Consider the following 16,601-nt stretch of genomic DNA (forward strand, 5'->3'; position numbering starts at 1 on the left):
TAACACTAATGTATGAGAACGCTCTTTCCTCTCTACTACCTAGTATTCCCTACCTTTTACATTTTAGCCTTTCTGTGAGTATGTAGTGGTGTAGCATTGTGGTTTTAATTTGCATTTCTCTGATGCCTAATGAAGTAGAGCACCTTTTCATATTCTTACAGTTCACTTCCTTTCTCTAAAGTGCCTGTTCTAGTCTTTTGTATATATATATTTTTTATTGAATTGTCTTTTTTTTATTGGATTGAAGGTATTCTTTATATATTTTGGATATGAACTCTTTGTTGGATACTGTCCCGCATACCTCCCACCTATTAACTGACACTGACACCTACTATTAGGTGACTAACTGTTAACTGACACCACCTCCTACTATTTTACCCATTACTCATTCCTTTTCAGCCGCTGGATTTCTTGTTCCTCATATTCAAATCTTTGCTCTACTGTCACCCACTTAGTAAGGCCTCCCTGGTCTCCCTAATTGTCTTGGAACACCTCCTACAAATCGTATCTATTACCTTCATTTATTGGTTCCTATTTTTAAAAAAAGCTTTGCATTATGGAAATTTTAAATCTACACAAAATTAGAATAGTATAAAGACTCTCCCTCACATATCTAATATCTACCATCAATAATTATCAGCATTGTTATAATCCATTTTATCCATAAATATGTCAGTCTGCATCTTTAAGTAAGTACTATCTTAAAAACACAGATGTCGCACTGTCATCAAAATTAACAAATTAACAATATCATACAGTACCAATCCATATTCAAATTTCCCAGTTGCCCAAAAGATATTTTGTTTGAGCCCATATGTCTGAACAAAGGTCCAAACAAGTTTTGAAAAAGTAATAGATTATTAGTGTTTTACCTTTTATTCTACCCTTTAAGCTCTACTCATAGTATCTTTTTATTTTAAAAACCTAATGAATTATGAGAATTTCAGAGAAATTATGAATGCATGTTCTATGGAAGCAGAAGCTGAAGTAAAATTAGTTCCAAATATGATCTTCTTTCAGTATCACGATTATTCAGACTATTTATTGGAATACAGAAATACAGATGATGTGCCAAGATTCTCATATCTTGAAAATCCAAGTAAAAAAAAATACTTGTAATCCCCAGACTGGAGAGCTTCACAGTTTACACAAATGTGCTACATTATCAAAAATATGTCAATAAAAGATAATCAAATATGTTCTAATTCTCATTTTAAAAAAATAACATAATGAAGTTCACAATTGAGAAACATGATTATTTCAACAAACCAATTCACATAACAATCCATTAAAATAAATGATTACATTCTTACTTTTCAAATCCAGTGTCTCCAATATGTGCTGCAGGTATTCAAAGGCTATTAAAACAACCATGTTTCTTGATACTACTTCAGCCTCCAACATCTATAAAGATTTAAGCAGGATTTGTTGGTATGGTGCATGAGTACAGAGTGAGGCAGGAAAGTTGAGAAGAAAATATAATGCCTGAGGAATTAAGAGAGAAATGTTCTGGTGTATTTTCTGTTTTTAACTAGATTCTTGATATTAGGGAAGCCAGTAATTATTTGCCTCCATATTTTTCTCTAAAATGGAACAAAACTACTTGTTCTACTTATTCTATTTAGTTCTTGTGAGCTGTCTTTGTAAAGTGAGACTTTTCTAAAGATACCAATAATATTTTCCTCCCAAATATACCATCTTTTTTACAGGCTGCTTTTAAACAAATAGAAGTGTCTTATAACTTAACTCCCTTCCTTTCTTTAGTAAAAATTACAAGCAGACACATTTAATTTTGAACTTAAAATAAAACAGTTGTATTCTGAAGCTCATATGGTCGAATTTTTAATACATAATGAGTTTGGTGGCTATAAACATTGAGGGAACCGTGGCCTTCTACAATGGACTAAGGTCATTCTTTCCAGTCACAGCCACATCCAAGTGGATTTCACCACTCTCTCCACACACTGATTGAAATACAGTGGTGCAGCGCTTGCAGCAAATTTAGAGACACCCACTGTCCTTGTTTCAAAGTTCAGCCAACTTCTCTGTTCCTTACCGAAGTCCACAAATAGGACGGTACTTAACTTGACTTTTGAAAGTACTTACACATAAATGTTACTCTCTTCCCTTTTACAGTCACCTTTCTTTCCTCTCTTCTCTTCTCCTCTCCCTTCCTCTCCCCTCCCGTCCTCTCCCTCCTCTCCACTTATCTCAAAATATCTTTTAAAAAACGAAACAGCTGCTTCTTCTACAACTAACTCTCTTAGAAGTTGCCCAGAAGGACACTACAGGATGAGATGACAGTATCTGACACTTTCAGTGTCCCTTTACAAATCAAAGTTTCTCTGAAATTTTATTTTAATCATGCACCTTCATCTAGGATAATAACTTTTGTACGTTTATAACCTGTTAGACAATGTGGTATTGCATTTGCCTTCATTCAGTTAGAAACCATCTCTTTTCAACATGACCAGATGAGATTTGCCGGAAGTAAATACAAAGGCTATCAGAATATAGCAAGGCTTTAATTTGGGGAAGCTGAACCAGATGCTGGGCTAGAATAAGATGCATATTCAAGGGAAGGAAGGCAATTAAAAATTCAGCTTCCACAGCTGGCTAATTTGGCGTGAGGCTATAACTTGCTCATACACAGATCCAGGGATTCTTTCAAAAGAAAATCTGAGGGGTGCCTGGGTGGCTCAGTCAGTTAGGCATCTGCTTTCAGCTCAGGAAGGACCCTGGGATTAAGACCTCCATTGGGGGCTCCCTGTTTAGCACAGAGCCTGCTTCTCTCTCTCCCTCTGCTGCTCTCCTGGCTTGTGCTCTTTCTCCCTCTCTGTCAAATGAATAAATAAAATCTTTCAAAGAAAAATTTAAAAAAAGAACATCTGAGAGCTTTCTTCATATTGTTCAAATGAACATATTGTTCAAAATGTCATACACAAAGACTCAACTGAATCTCTCTGCTAGTTTCTTTTTATTCCTGACTTCCAATTTTACAAATGTGATCACGAGTCTTACTGGGTTTGGTATCATAGTTCTCATTTTGATATGTACAGGTAAAGTTTTCATGAGACTTATGAGATCTATAATTAAATAAGAGAATCTTCTTCCTCATTTCATTAATTTAGGATTGCAACAGCCTTATATTTTGTGGGATCCTCTAGCTCTTACTAATATAATCTATTAGTCATTTAAAGATTTTTTAAATTGCTTTTTCATTGTTGCTTTGTTATGTATAAGATTTTGAGATCAATTATATTTGCTAGGGGATCCCTGGGTAGCTCAGTGGTTTGGCACCTGCCTTTGGCCCAGGGCGCAATCCTGGAGCCTCGGGATGGAGTCCTGCGTCGGGCTCCCGGCATGGAGCTTGCTTCTCCCTCTGCCTGCTTCTCCCTCGGCCTCTCTCTCTATGTTCTGTCATGAATAAATAAATAAATCTTTAAAATATATATATTTGCTAAATATCCAATACCATATTTTCAAATATTCTGTAAGTTTGCTGTAGGTTGGGCTTTTTTCCAAATAATTACTTTTTAAGTTTTCTAAAATCAAATAACTATAAAATGAATTTGGCATTTTTTCTTACTTTAAATAAGCCAAGAATATCAATTTTTTAAAAGAGGTAATGCATATGCAGAACAAATATATTCTTTATGAAGTACAGATGATAAAGAATGTAGGCTTTTCTTTGGCATAACAAAAGAGAAATATAGATAAGTACATGTTGTAAAACCTAGAGATACTACTACAATAATAAAAAACATAAGTATTGCCAGTAACTCAATATTGGGGATAATATAGAACATCAAAATATACTACATCCATTAGAAGAATAAAGAAAAATGTAGGGCAGCCCAGGTGGCTCAGTGGTTTAGCACCACCTTTATCAACCCAGGGCGTGATCCTGGAGACCCAGGATGGAGTCCCACGTTCAGCTCCCTGCATGGAGCCTGCTTCTCCCTCTGCCTGTGTCTCTGCCTCTCTCTCTGTGTGTCTCTCATGAATAAATAAATAAAATCTTAAAAAAAAAAAAGGAAAAAGAAAAATGTAATGAAGAATAGATGGAACAGGCTGAAAACAAATAGAAAGATGGTAACTATACACCCAACCAGATTAATAATTACTTTAAATTGAAATGGTCAAAAACAGGGGTCAGCAAACTAGGGCCTATGTACTAAAATCAGTCTGCTACCCGTTTTTGTAAAAAAGTTTTATTGGAACACAGTGATCCTCATTTATGTATATATTGTCTATGTATTCTTTTGCACTGGAATGATAAAGCTGAGTAGACGTAAGGAGAGACTGTATGACCTGAAAAACTTAAAATATTTACTACCTGGCTCTTTATAAATAAGGTTTGCTGAAGGTGGCTTAGCACCTCAACCTGGGTGGCTCAGTTGGTTAAGCTTTTAGCTTAACTTTGGCTCAGGTCAGGATCTCAGGGTCCGGTACCCAGCCCTGAGTGTCTCAGGCTCCTGACTCATCAGGGAGTCTGCTTTTCCCTCTCCCTCTGCTCATGCTCTCTCTGTCTCTCTTGAATGAATGAGTGAATGAATGAATGAATGAATGTTTGCTGACCTCTGACCTAAACAATCTAACTGAAAACAGACCAGTACAAAGTAAGACCAACTATAACTGCCTACAAGAAATCTTTACACTTTTGATGTAAAGATGTAGATAAAAGTCAAAAGATGGAAAAAATATTATGTAAATTATTTTCCAAAGAACGCTGAGTGTCTATATTAACATCAAAGCATAGTTCATAACAAGGACTACTACCATGAATAAAGAGGAGAATTTATAACCAAAAAAGAATCAATTCATCAAGAAAACATAACATTCCTAAATGTGTATGCACTATGTAAGAGAGCTACAAAATACATAAGGAAAAAACTAACAGAACGAGAAGGAAAAAAATTCCACAACTGTGTTGGAAATTTCTTTTTTTTTTTTAATTAATTTTTATTGGTGTTCAATTTACCAACATACAGAAAAACACCCAGTGGTCATCCCGTCAAGTGTCCGCCTCAGGGACCGTCACCCATTCCCCTCCAACACCCGCCCTCCTCCCCTTCCACCACCCCTAGTTCGTTTCCCCGAGTTAGGAGTCTTTATGTTCTGTCTCCCTTCCTGATATTTCCCAACATTTCTTTTCCCTTCCTTTATATTCCCTTTCACTATTATTTATATTCCTCAAATGAATGAGAACATACACTGTTTGTCTTCCGATTGACTTACTTCACTCAGCATAATACCCTCCAGTTCCATCCACATTGAAGCAAATGGTGGGTATTTGTCGTTTCTAATGGCTGAGGAATATTCCATTGCATACATAAACCACATCTTCTTTATCCATTCATCTTTTGATGGACACCGAGGCTCCTTCCACAGTTTGGCTATTGTGGCCATTGCTGCTAGAAACATCGGGGCGCAGGTGTCCCGACGTTTCATTGCTTCTGAATCTTTGGGGTAAATCCCCAACAGTGCAATTGCTGGGTCGTAGGGCAGGTCTATTTTTAACTCTTTGAGGAACCTCCACACAGTTTTCCAGAGTGGCTGCACCAGTTCACATTTGTGTTGGAAATTTCTATACTCCTCTTTTAGCATTGGGAGAACAAGTATACAGAAAATCATTAAGAATAGAGAAAACTTCAACAATGCTATTACCCAATATGATTTAATTTATGGACTATTCCATAAATGGAGTATAGATAGTATATTTCCAGAAGAGACCATACTTTGATAAGACCATAAAATAAGTCTTATTAAATTTATAAGAATTGATACTTTTTTCTGACAATGAAATTCAACTAGAAATCAGTAACAGAAAGAAATCTGAAAAATACCCACATATGTGGAAACTAAATAACACAATTTTAAATACTCTACATATCAAAAAAGGAATCACAAGGGGAATTAGAAAATGTTTTGAACTTAATGAAAATGAAAAACAGCAAATCAAAATTTTAGGATGAAGTTAAAGCAATGCTTAGAAGGAAACTGATAGCTTTTAATGCTTATGGTAGAAAATAAGAAAGGTCTAATATTGATTGTCTACTTTAAGAAACTAGAAAACAAAAAGCAAAATTAGTTCAAAGTAAGTCAGGGCAAGAAACAAAGAGCAGAAATTAATGAAGTATAAAAAGGGGAAAAATACAAAAATTTATGTAACCTACATCTGTTTTTTTTTTAATTCTAACAAATCTACAAAAAAGCTACTTGAACTAATAATAACAGGTGCATTTAGTAAGGTCCCAGGGTAAAAGGTCAATATAAAAAAAAAAATCAACAGTATTTCTACAAACTGTATCAGGAAGAAACAAAGAAAATTGAAGTTTAAAACAATCCAGTTACAAAAGCATTCAAAAACATGAATTACTTAAGGATAAATTTTGCTAAATAACGTATAATGAAAACTACAAAAAAGTACTGAGAGACATAAAATGAAGAAATATACCATGCTCAGGGATGGGAAGATGAACTATTTTTAAATGTCAGTTTTCCCCAAAATAGCCAATAGATTCATTGCAATCCCAATCAAATTCCAGCAGTCTGTTTTTGTATAAGTTAAGAAGTTGTTTCAAAAATCTTAATGGAAATGCAAAGCACTTAAAATAGCTAAAACAACTTTGGAAAAGAAAAATAAAGCTAGCTCATACTACCTGATCTCAAGTCTCTCTCAGGAGTAATAAAGGTAGTGTGGTATTGGCCTAAGGATAAACATACATCAATAGAATAGAAACATACCCTATAGCTACAATCAATTGATTTTTGACAAAAATGCCAAAGTTATTCATTGGGAAAATGACAGTCTTTCAACAGTGCTTATAGCCTTTTTGGTGAAAAATATATCTTGAACCTTACTTTCCAATTTATACAAAACTTAACTCTAAATAGATTATAGACCTGCCTGAACACAAAAGCTTTTAAAAATATAAAAATTTCTAGACCTATGTTGGCCAATACAGTAGCCATTAGATACATGTGGCTATTCAAATTTAAGTAAATTCAAATTAAATTGAAAATTCAATTCCTCAGTTGCACTAGGCATGTTTTCAATGCTCAGTTGCCATGTGTGGTTAGTGGCCACAGTACAGATATGAAAGTTTTCCATCATTGCAGAATATCTATCAGACAGTGCTATTCTAGCTTGAAAACAAAGAAAAAAGTCTTCATGATCTCAGGATACACAAAGATTTCTTAGATGAAGCACAAAAATTGCAAACTATAAAAGAAAAAATTTACATCATAAAATTTTAAAGTACTTTTTGAAGGATATGTTAAAATAAAAATGCAAGCCATAGACTTGAAGAAAATATGTGCACTAGAGAACAAAGGATTCTATCCAGAAAATACAGTTGCTTACAAAGAATACACTTACAATTCAGTAATGCTATGCCTAACACTCAAGAAAAATGAAAGTGTATCTCCACATAGACTTGCAAATGGGTGTCCATTGCACTGTAATTCACAGTTGTCTCACACCAGAAATAACTCAACTTTCCATAAACAGATGAATGAATAATTAAAATGAAATACAGTCATATAAAGAAATACTATTCAGCAACAAAAAAAGTATGAACTATTGACAGACGTAGAAAAGCACAGATGAATCTCAAAGACATGCTGAATGAAAGAAGCCAGAAACCAAGGATTATATAATGTATGATTCTATTTATACAGATCTCTAGAAAAGAAAATTTTAATCTTATAGTGACAGAAAGCAAATCAAGGACTTCCTAGGACTGGAAGAGAAGTAAATTGTTGGGGGAAAAAACACAAGAAAACTATTCAGGGATGATAGAAATGTTCTATATTTTAACTGTAGTGATAGTTTCATGAGCATATTCATTTGTCAAAATGTATCAAAATATACACTTAAAAATAGTTGCATTATATGATATACAATTTACATTTCCGTAGTGTTTTTTAAAAACCTATTATATTTACTTAATATACATATTAAAAATAAAATTTTAGATTATATTTTGGGCTTTATCTAAGCAAAAAGGAACAAAAGGAGAAAAAAAGAAAGGCAGAAGATAGAAAAATAAAATACAGATCAATTTTAGGCAATTTCAAAATTGTAAAAAGAGAAGATGGTAATGGTTACTTGATTTATTTATTTTCATTTGAACTATCTTTTATGTAATTAGCAAACAAAACCATTGCTATTATTTTTGCCCTCAGAATATTCTTTCCCCTGAGTAACATTATGTACAAATTTCATTTCATAGGCGTTTATACAGATTTTCATATAAATAACATTGGGAAAGAATGTTTCCTTGCCAATTTCCAATGCAAAAATTAGATAATTCTAGGCATAAAAAGTTATGTGGTTGAATATTTTTCTTTAATTTCCACCCCAACAGACCATGATCTCTAATATTCAACAAGCTCTTCTAATTTCATCGGCAGTTAGCCCTGTGGAATGTAGAATTTGGCACCAAAAAAACAAATTATTCCACTGACAATTGGATAATGTGGTCATGTCCTTAGAAAGCACCAATATTAAATTAGTGCAACATTAGAAAAAAATGAAACTGTGAATTATGATTTTCCTTAGCAACATATGTATTTTTTTCCTATTGTCTCTTCTCCCACTTTCCCCCAAACTAATTTTCTATCTAGTGTTCAATAATTTCAAAGCATTAAATTAGACTGAATGCTTAAAATTCTTCAAAGCCTCATTTTCTTATTGCCATAAAACAACAAGGGATTTGGGGATGTTAAAAAAGACAACACAGTGCTTGTTTTCCACATACTTTAAATGGAATGTTTGAGTACATTTTTTGTTATGTAGATACAGTAAAATTCGCTCAAGTAATAGTCAGTTTTGCCAGAATCACAGAAGAAAGTAAGTATGTTCATTTACTTCAAAGGAGTTATTTAATGAGTGAATAGATGAAATAGGAGCAATAATTTACAACATATACCTAAAAAGGTCCTGAAAATTCACAATTAGTTGCAATTCTCAGCAACGATGAGATCTGATTCCACAGTATCTTCGTCAGGTCAGATGGATTTTTTCAGGGAAATAATGTCATCACATTTCAGGAAGCAGAGGAACTGTGTGCCACTGCCTTTTAGCACTGTCAGTACCAACCAGAGGGGCTGCAATCTGGATGGCAGCCTACCTGTTTAGTTACTGCAAAAAGAGCAGTTCTCTAGCTGAGCTAGAGTTAACAGTGTTACTACCAATGACGATGGAGGGATTAAGCCAGCAAAGGTGAAAAAATGAATTCTGTTTTACACACTCACAGTTAAGTGATAGTAGGATATTCCAATGAAGGGGCTTCACTAATTCTATTAAATAGGAGATTAGAGAAAGAGTTAGGATCAAAGTTTGAGGTGAGATCTGGTAACTAATTGCATGGGCCAAATTTGTTAGTACATTTTACTGATTAGCCACACACAACAAGGTGGTACCTAGCCTGAGAAAACCAGCCCCACTAGGAATCATTAGTAACAGCTCTCCTCCATTGGGTGCCTACTATGTGTCAGGTACTTGTTCTGCATTTTAAAATTAATTATCACATTTAAAAACACACCTCTGAGATGTCATTGCCCTTCTCTTTTCAAAGATGAGAATGCTGGTGCTTATCATAACTAGATTCAAGGCCACACAGCTAGGAAATGACAGCTCTGTCCAAAACCTATGCTGCTCAAAAACTTCCTGATTCCCCTGTGTTCTTGTCATCATTGCAGAGGTTTAAAAGAATATGCCAATCACCAGAAAGTTGTTATGATAGCCAGTAGTTATCAAGTACTCTGTCCCAGGTGTTCTTCTGAGAATTTTACTCAACTCACCAACATCCTAGGCTTAGATACCACCATTATCCTCCCTTATATGATCTTTAAAAAAAAAAAAAAAAGATTTTATTTATTTATTTATTCATTCATTCATTCATTCATGAGAGGCAGAAACATAGGCAGAGGGAGAAGTCGGTTCCCTGCGAGAGCCTGATGCAGGACTGCATCCCAAGACTCCATCCCAGGGCCGTGACCTGAGCCAAAGGCAGTCAGTCACTCAACCACAGAGAGCCATCCAGGCATCCCTGTATGATCTTGATACTATCAAATATGGTTGAAAAAGAATTTTAAGTCTTGGCAAGAGGTGTACTTGAAAACATATTTTGAAATAATGTAGGAAACTTGCCTTTAACAAGCTCACAGACTCATTTCACAGGAGGAGAGTGAAAAAGAAATAATGTAGGAAACTTGCCTTTAACAAGCTCACAGACTCCTTTCACAGGAGGAGAGTGAAAAAGAAAAATAGAAACAAGGTTAAAAACAAAAATGCCGTCATGAACAAATGCACAGAAAATTAGTAGAACACTTGAGAGAGGTTCCAAAATTGATGTAGGAGAGTCACTCTGAAAGAAACCTGCAAACAACAATCCCAAGGACAGAACAAAAGCAGTGCAACATCTTCCAATTGAACTGGGTAAATTGGAAGGCAGTGAAAAACTGTGCCAGACACAGTCATAGAACAATTAGATGGCCTATAGTTGCCAATGAAACACTGTATTGCCACATGGACTATATAGAGAACTCATTTTAGTTGTACTTACACTGAAAACATGAGCTTTGGAGCCTGGCAGATCTGGATTGAATCTTGGATTCAACACTATCTAGTCATATAAAGCTCAGCGTTTTCATTTATAAAATGAAAATCATATTACCTAGTCCTAAGGAAGCTATAAATACTAAAGGAGGGATTTTTTGAAGTCAATTAATCAATAGTAGCTGTTGTTATTAATGTCTCTCTTTTGGCGTTCTAATGTAACTGTCCTTGACAGAACCCAAGAACTCAACAGATCCGTGTTTCTTCCCCCTTTGGCTTCCAAAACTCTAAAACCTGCCTGGGGCCATTAACATTTCATAGAGACAGACAACACCATTCATCTTTTACTCTCTGGGTGTTATTAGAGACAGTGATCATTTCTTATGTGAGCTAATACCTCTAGAATTTTAACTAGTTTGCCTTAAAAATGAACAATGGAATTATGGTATGATGTGACATAAAACTAATCAGAGCCAACTGTCTTTTTCCCCTCTTTTTTCTTACATGGGTACAAGTTATTCCTATGAAGGCTTAAAAAGATCTACCCCACTTTCCATTTCTTGGTAAGGTGTGGAGTGTCTGTCAGTTAAATGAAAGCCAGGACAGCTGCTGATACTTAAATTTAGAGAAGCTAAAAAGGAAAATTTTTCTTAAATGTAGTTAAATATATTATTATCAAAGAGATCCATGGGCAGATAAAGAATCTGAGATCTAGTTTCTGAAATTTTAAAGAAGATAAATTCAGAAAATGTCTGCTTGCTTCTTAACATTCTTTCCTTTTATCCTCACAGACACCATCTTTAACCATAGACTTTTTCTTCCACGTTCGTTTGCTTAAACAAAATGCTAATTAGCATTAACATTTTGCATCTAAATATGGTAAGTTAACTCACAAGGTCTATGATCAAAGCAATCCTCCAACATTATACTCTGTTCTTTGCCCTTCTCTATTCACCCTTTTTTTTTTTTTTTTAACTAGGCCTTTTATTTCCCTGGACCCATACAGAAGGGGGAATATTAACTATCTTTCAATCTTTTCACTTAATGTGGCATAAAGGGGAATGAATACATGTGCACCCACTGCTTTGATGAAAACTTAGTCTCCATGGCAAGGCTATCTCAGCCTGAATCACTAACATTCTGCATCCTCACAGTTCCTTTCTGAATAATATTTGAAGTGTATGTTTCCTGATTATGGTTGATCCTTGCCCAAGTAACCCAGGAGGATATGCTCTTTCCACTGAGCTACTTCCTATCCTTTCCATATTGCTCTCAGTTGTATGAGTACCAATCCTTTTTTTTCCAAAGCCCTAAGCAATCCTCAAAGGCTCAACTGTCCAATAAATCCTTTCTAGTACAAAACTTAATGAGTCTTGAGAAAAGAAAATACATCTGTGACAGCATTTTTGAATTACATCTAATACTCCTGATTTTCTTAGTTTCTATCACTTCTTCATTTGTAATTTAAAATGAGTTATTAAATTCATTTATTAATCTCTGGATCTGGAAATATTTGTTTGGTTAAATCACCAGAGAAAGAAGTTCCCACTAGGAGCCTTATAGGGTAACTACTGTTAAATTAATTAAACAAAGAGACCATTAGATTGAGGTGGCTCTAATGCCTTCATAGCCTGCATAAGGAAACCAAAACCTAAAAGTGAAATGCCTTAAGATTAAGAAATTGAAACCAATCATAAATAGCCAATCACAAACAGCCAACTAACCTTTCCCAAATAAGGTATCTGCGTAAGCTATAGCAAATCAAATACTTTTCTTGCTTTGCTTCCACCTCTGTCTGTAAGTCTTCCCCCAGCTCCTATCCAGTGGAACAACTTCCAGTTGGGCTCTACTTGATTACAGTCTTTTTTTTTTTAAGATTTTATTCATTTATTCATGAGAGACGCACACAGAGACAGAGACAGAAAGAGGCAGAGACACAGGCAGAGGGAGAAGCAAGCTCCATGCAAGGAGCCCAATGTAGGACTCGATCCCAGGACTCCAGGATCATGCCCTGGGCCGAAGACAGGTGCCAAACTGCTGAGCCACCCAGGGATCCCCTGATCACAATCTATTTTTATGCAAGTCTTATACTTTTTATAATGCCTCAGTTTACCTTTTAATATACCAAAACTGGCATGAATTAGGCACCATTTCTCAAGCTCCTCCCTTTTTAATAATTCTTAAGGAAATATAGAGATTTAAGATTTCTGTTACCGCTAAATTCATCATGAGGAGAAATAGGGAAAATCAGTTAAAATTAACAATAAAGTAAAACACATAATTTATGTAGTTTTTAATTCTCACAGGAGTGAGCAATATGCTGGAGTATGGCCTCGTCTCTGGGGACAGAAGGATTTAGGTTTGAATCCTTACTGTTCTCCTCAATTCTATGTAACTGTGAAAAATCTGCACCTGAGTTTAATATGTAAAATGTATAAAATTCATAGTTCATACAGTTAATTCCAAGATTAGTAAAGGTATTATTCAAGTTTACAGAATTCAAGTTTGTTTCTGGAAAGTCCCTAAGAGAGGTCAGAGATGGAAAAAACAAAAACCAACACGGTTTCAAATTGATTTCCCTCTAAATCCAACCCACATGCTCAGATACTCCTTTTGGTCTCCCCAGCTCCCTTAACCTCACCACTTAAGCCCAAGGCAAGGAAAATCACAGCTAAATTAGATTTTGCTTTCCTCCAGGCAATCATTAATGATTGCTGGGATTTGGCTCTAAAAACTTCTATTTCCCATTTCTGGTTTCAGGGCTTTTTCTTCTGCAAGGTGTTTTCCTCCTAGAATTTAGGCTGACTGCAGATGACCTGGGGAGACTGGAGTGCATCCTTTCATCTACTCAGCTAGGTTGATTTATGGAGCTTTTCCAGACAAGATGACACCCATTTCATAGACTTTCAGCTCCTCATCAAACAGTCTGCTTGACCTTAGCATCCACATGTTTTGCTTTGGGGTGGCAAATTAAATGCTCAGAGACTGAGTTCATCTTAGCCAGTGATTTATTTAGTACAAGTTCACTGCAGGAATTTCACAACCCAGGGCATATAGGGTAATATCTCTTCAAAAGCCAGTGAAGAAATAACCTACTTCAAACGAATGATAATCACACAGTTGTTCCAGGCAAGGGGAGGTGAAAAGAATAAAGCCCACATTTAGTTGAGGTGTACTCTTATACGAGTTGTACTTGAGTGAGTTGGCTTAGCCAACTGATAGTTTATGTCCGGCTGCCAGTCCAACAATTGCTAGAGCACATTGCTAAGGAAGGAGGGCACCACTGTTGATGGGCAAAATAAGTGCTGCATGGTTTTCTGCACCCCTGTTAAGAGAGTTGTGTTTACTGCAGCAATAGCTAATTGCCCCAAGGTCTTGGGAGAGCTATTTAGATCAGCAGTCACCTTGTCTGGACCAAATACTCTCAGATAGTCCTTACAAACACTCACGTTCTATAATCTACATGTCATTTTGCACCAGTGCATCTTCATGGGTTTCTATTGGTAAGCCACAGCAGGGTCCTTCAGCAGCTGCGCTCCTGAATGTTTATCAATGACAAAGATGAGATGAGACACTATGGAAAAGCTTACTTCATCAAAACTTTACTTCTAAAATCAATGTTTTTTGGTCTTTGTCATAAACGAGTGGATGTGAAATTATTTCAAACCAATATACACGATGTTATAAAAATAAAAAAGCTTACCCATCATCTACTTACACTTGTGCAGATGACCAATGCCACAGCATTTATATCAATAGATGTTCCTAAAGGGTCACAACATGAGTACAATCACCTTCTCTTAAATCCTGAGGCATCAGACAAACGAAAAAGATACATTTTACTGTTATCAGTGAAAGGCTGGTGTGAATAAGACCTTAAGCGTGGAGACTTGTCCCAATCAGAGCCAGCATCAGAGACAGGCTGGCATGTTTTGCCCCAGCAGAAGCCTGAAGTGAATACCTTTCCATTCACATCCCAGATCACAGTTCAGTTGATGACCCTGCCAACATTTTCAAGACAGGTCCCTAGAAGATGCAGCCCTGAGCTTTGCAAACATGCGTGTTCTATGTCAACTGCCAGGTGGAAGTCTAAAATGTTTGGTTCATACCCTAACTCGTGCTATACCAGCAAGCCTTCTCCTTCCTGGTGTCACTAGGGTACATTCTGGAAGTTCTCCACAATTTCAGGAGAATAAATATATGGCCTTTTATTTTCCCATTCCCTCTGCTTCTATCTTATCCTTTTATCTTCTCCTTTATCTTCAGTGCCTTGGCGTTAGCATTTAATTAACTTCTCCACTTCTAATCCTGCCTGGTTTCATCTACTCCCACAGCAGCTAGAGTCATCTATTTGCAATGCAAATCTCTTCCAGCTAGTTCCTTCTTAAAACCCTGCAAGATTCTTTCACATCTTCTCCTTCCCTCCGCCTACCTTTTCCCACTCCCAGTATCTCCACCCCCATCTTTTGCTATCCCCTACCATCAGCTTCCTGAAATCTACAAATACAGAATTCTGCTTCAATTGAGCTGTATTCTCTGGCCCAAAGCCTTTGTACAGAGACTACCTCTGCATGGAAAGCAAACCAATTACACCAGAATCTCTTGGTAGAGCCCAAGAGAGGGAATTTCTTTTAAAGCTCCCTTGGGGGCAGCCCGCGTGGCTCAGCGATTTAGCGCCGCCTTCAGCCCAGGGCATGATCCTGGAGACCCGGGATCGAGTCCCACGTCAGGCTCTCTGCATGGAGCCTGCTTCTCCCTCTGCCTGTGTCTCTGCGTCTCTGTCTCTCTCATGAATAAATAAAATCTTTAAAAAAATAAAGCTCCGTTGGTGATTGTAATGTACAGCCTAAGTTGAAAAAACACAGTAATTTAAACCCTTTGTTTCGGAGATATGAAAACAAATTCAGGGAAATTATCAGTTTCATCCAATATCACACCACAGGACTCTTTTGTCCTTTTTGTTATCAAAATAATTTATTTCAAAATTTCACTTTGAATTTCACTCTGTAAGAGCCATAGACACTTTTACATTTTTTTTAAATATGATTTCAGAATGGCAACTGAATTGAGGAGATGATGGAAAAGCACTGTCACTGTGTTTCAGTTCTCCGTTATGCATAATGATACTCCAGTCAGGGATTTCAAATGGTCATTTTCATCTAGAATGTCAATCTGGGACTTTTAAAATCTATTATCCAAAGTTCCTCTGTGAAAACCGCCTTTTAGAAAGGCAGAATCTAGAAATAATTTAGTTAGAAACAGCAATGCTCTTTATTTCAAATACATTATTTGGAGCAAGATAGAATTTTTCTACATACCTTTTAAGATAAAATTTTGTTAGGACAGTCTGGAGAAACATTCACAGTTCAATTTAACTAAATTGTGGGATTATTTTTGGTCTTTTCCCTTAAAATTATGGGCAGACATTTAATTGGAGTTTCCCTCTGTGCTCCCCATCATACCCCACACTCCTTGGGGACTACTCCCATAGGCTCTTAATGCTTTACCCACAGAACCGCTAACCTCTTGTGCTGACATTTTAAACAATCCACTGTGCCAGGATTATAGGATATCTGATTTACTCACTTGTAAACTCTAGATAGTGATAAGGGCAGCTTTCTGCCTGCCCTGGGCATAACAAAGCTAAAAAAAAAACAGCCAACTGGCCAGATCTGTAACTGAGGAATACCAGGTCTGAGCTTCAAGCCTCTCCGTTGACAACAGAGTTATCAATCTGAAGATATAATCAAAGCTCCTAGCCAGAGCACTTTAATTAGATGAATGAATCATACAAAGATAAAATAGCCAAGACATCAAAATATAAACAGCTTCATTAACTGTGGTTTAGGTGTCCGACTTACAAAAATGTTACGATTTCTTTTCTTCTTTGGAATAACATTTTAAGGATATAAATCTAACCATGCTTGAAAACTGAGAAAATTTTTGCGTTAAATATGAATAGTGATAGTTTATATGATTACTATAAGGAGAAAAAGATTATCATAGCTTGGTTCTATGTGAGTGGATATAT

Source organism: Vulpes vulpes, chromosome 1, assembly GCF_048418805.1.
Source record: "Vulpes vulpes isolate BD-2025 chromosome 1, VulVul3, whole genome shotgun sequence".
NCBI lineage: Eukaryota > Metazoa > Chordata > Mammalia > Carnivora > Canidae > Vulpes > Vulpes vulpes.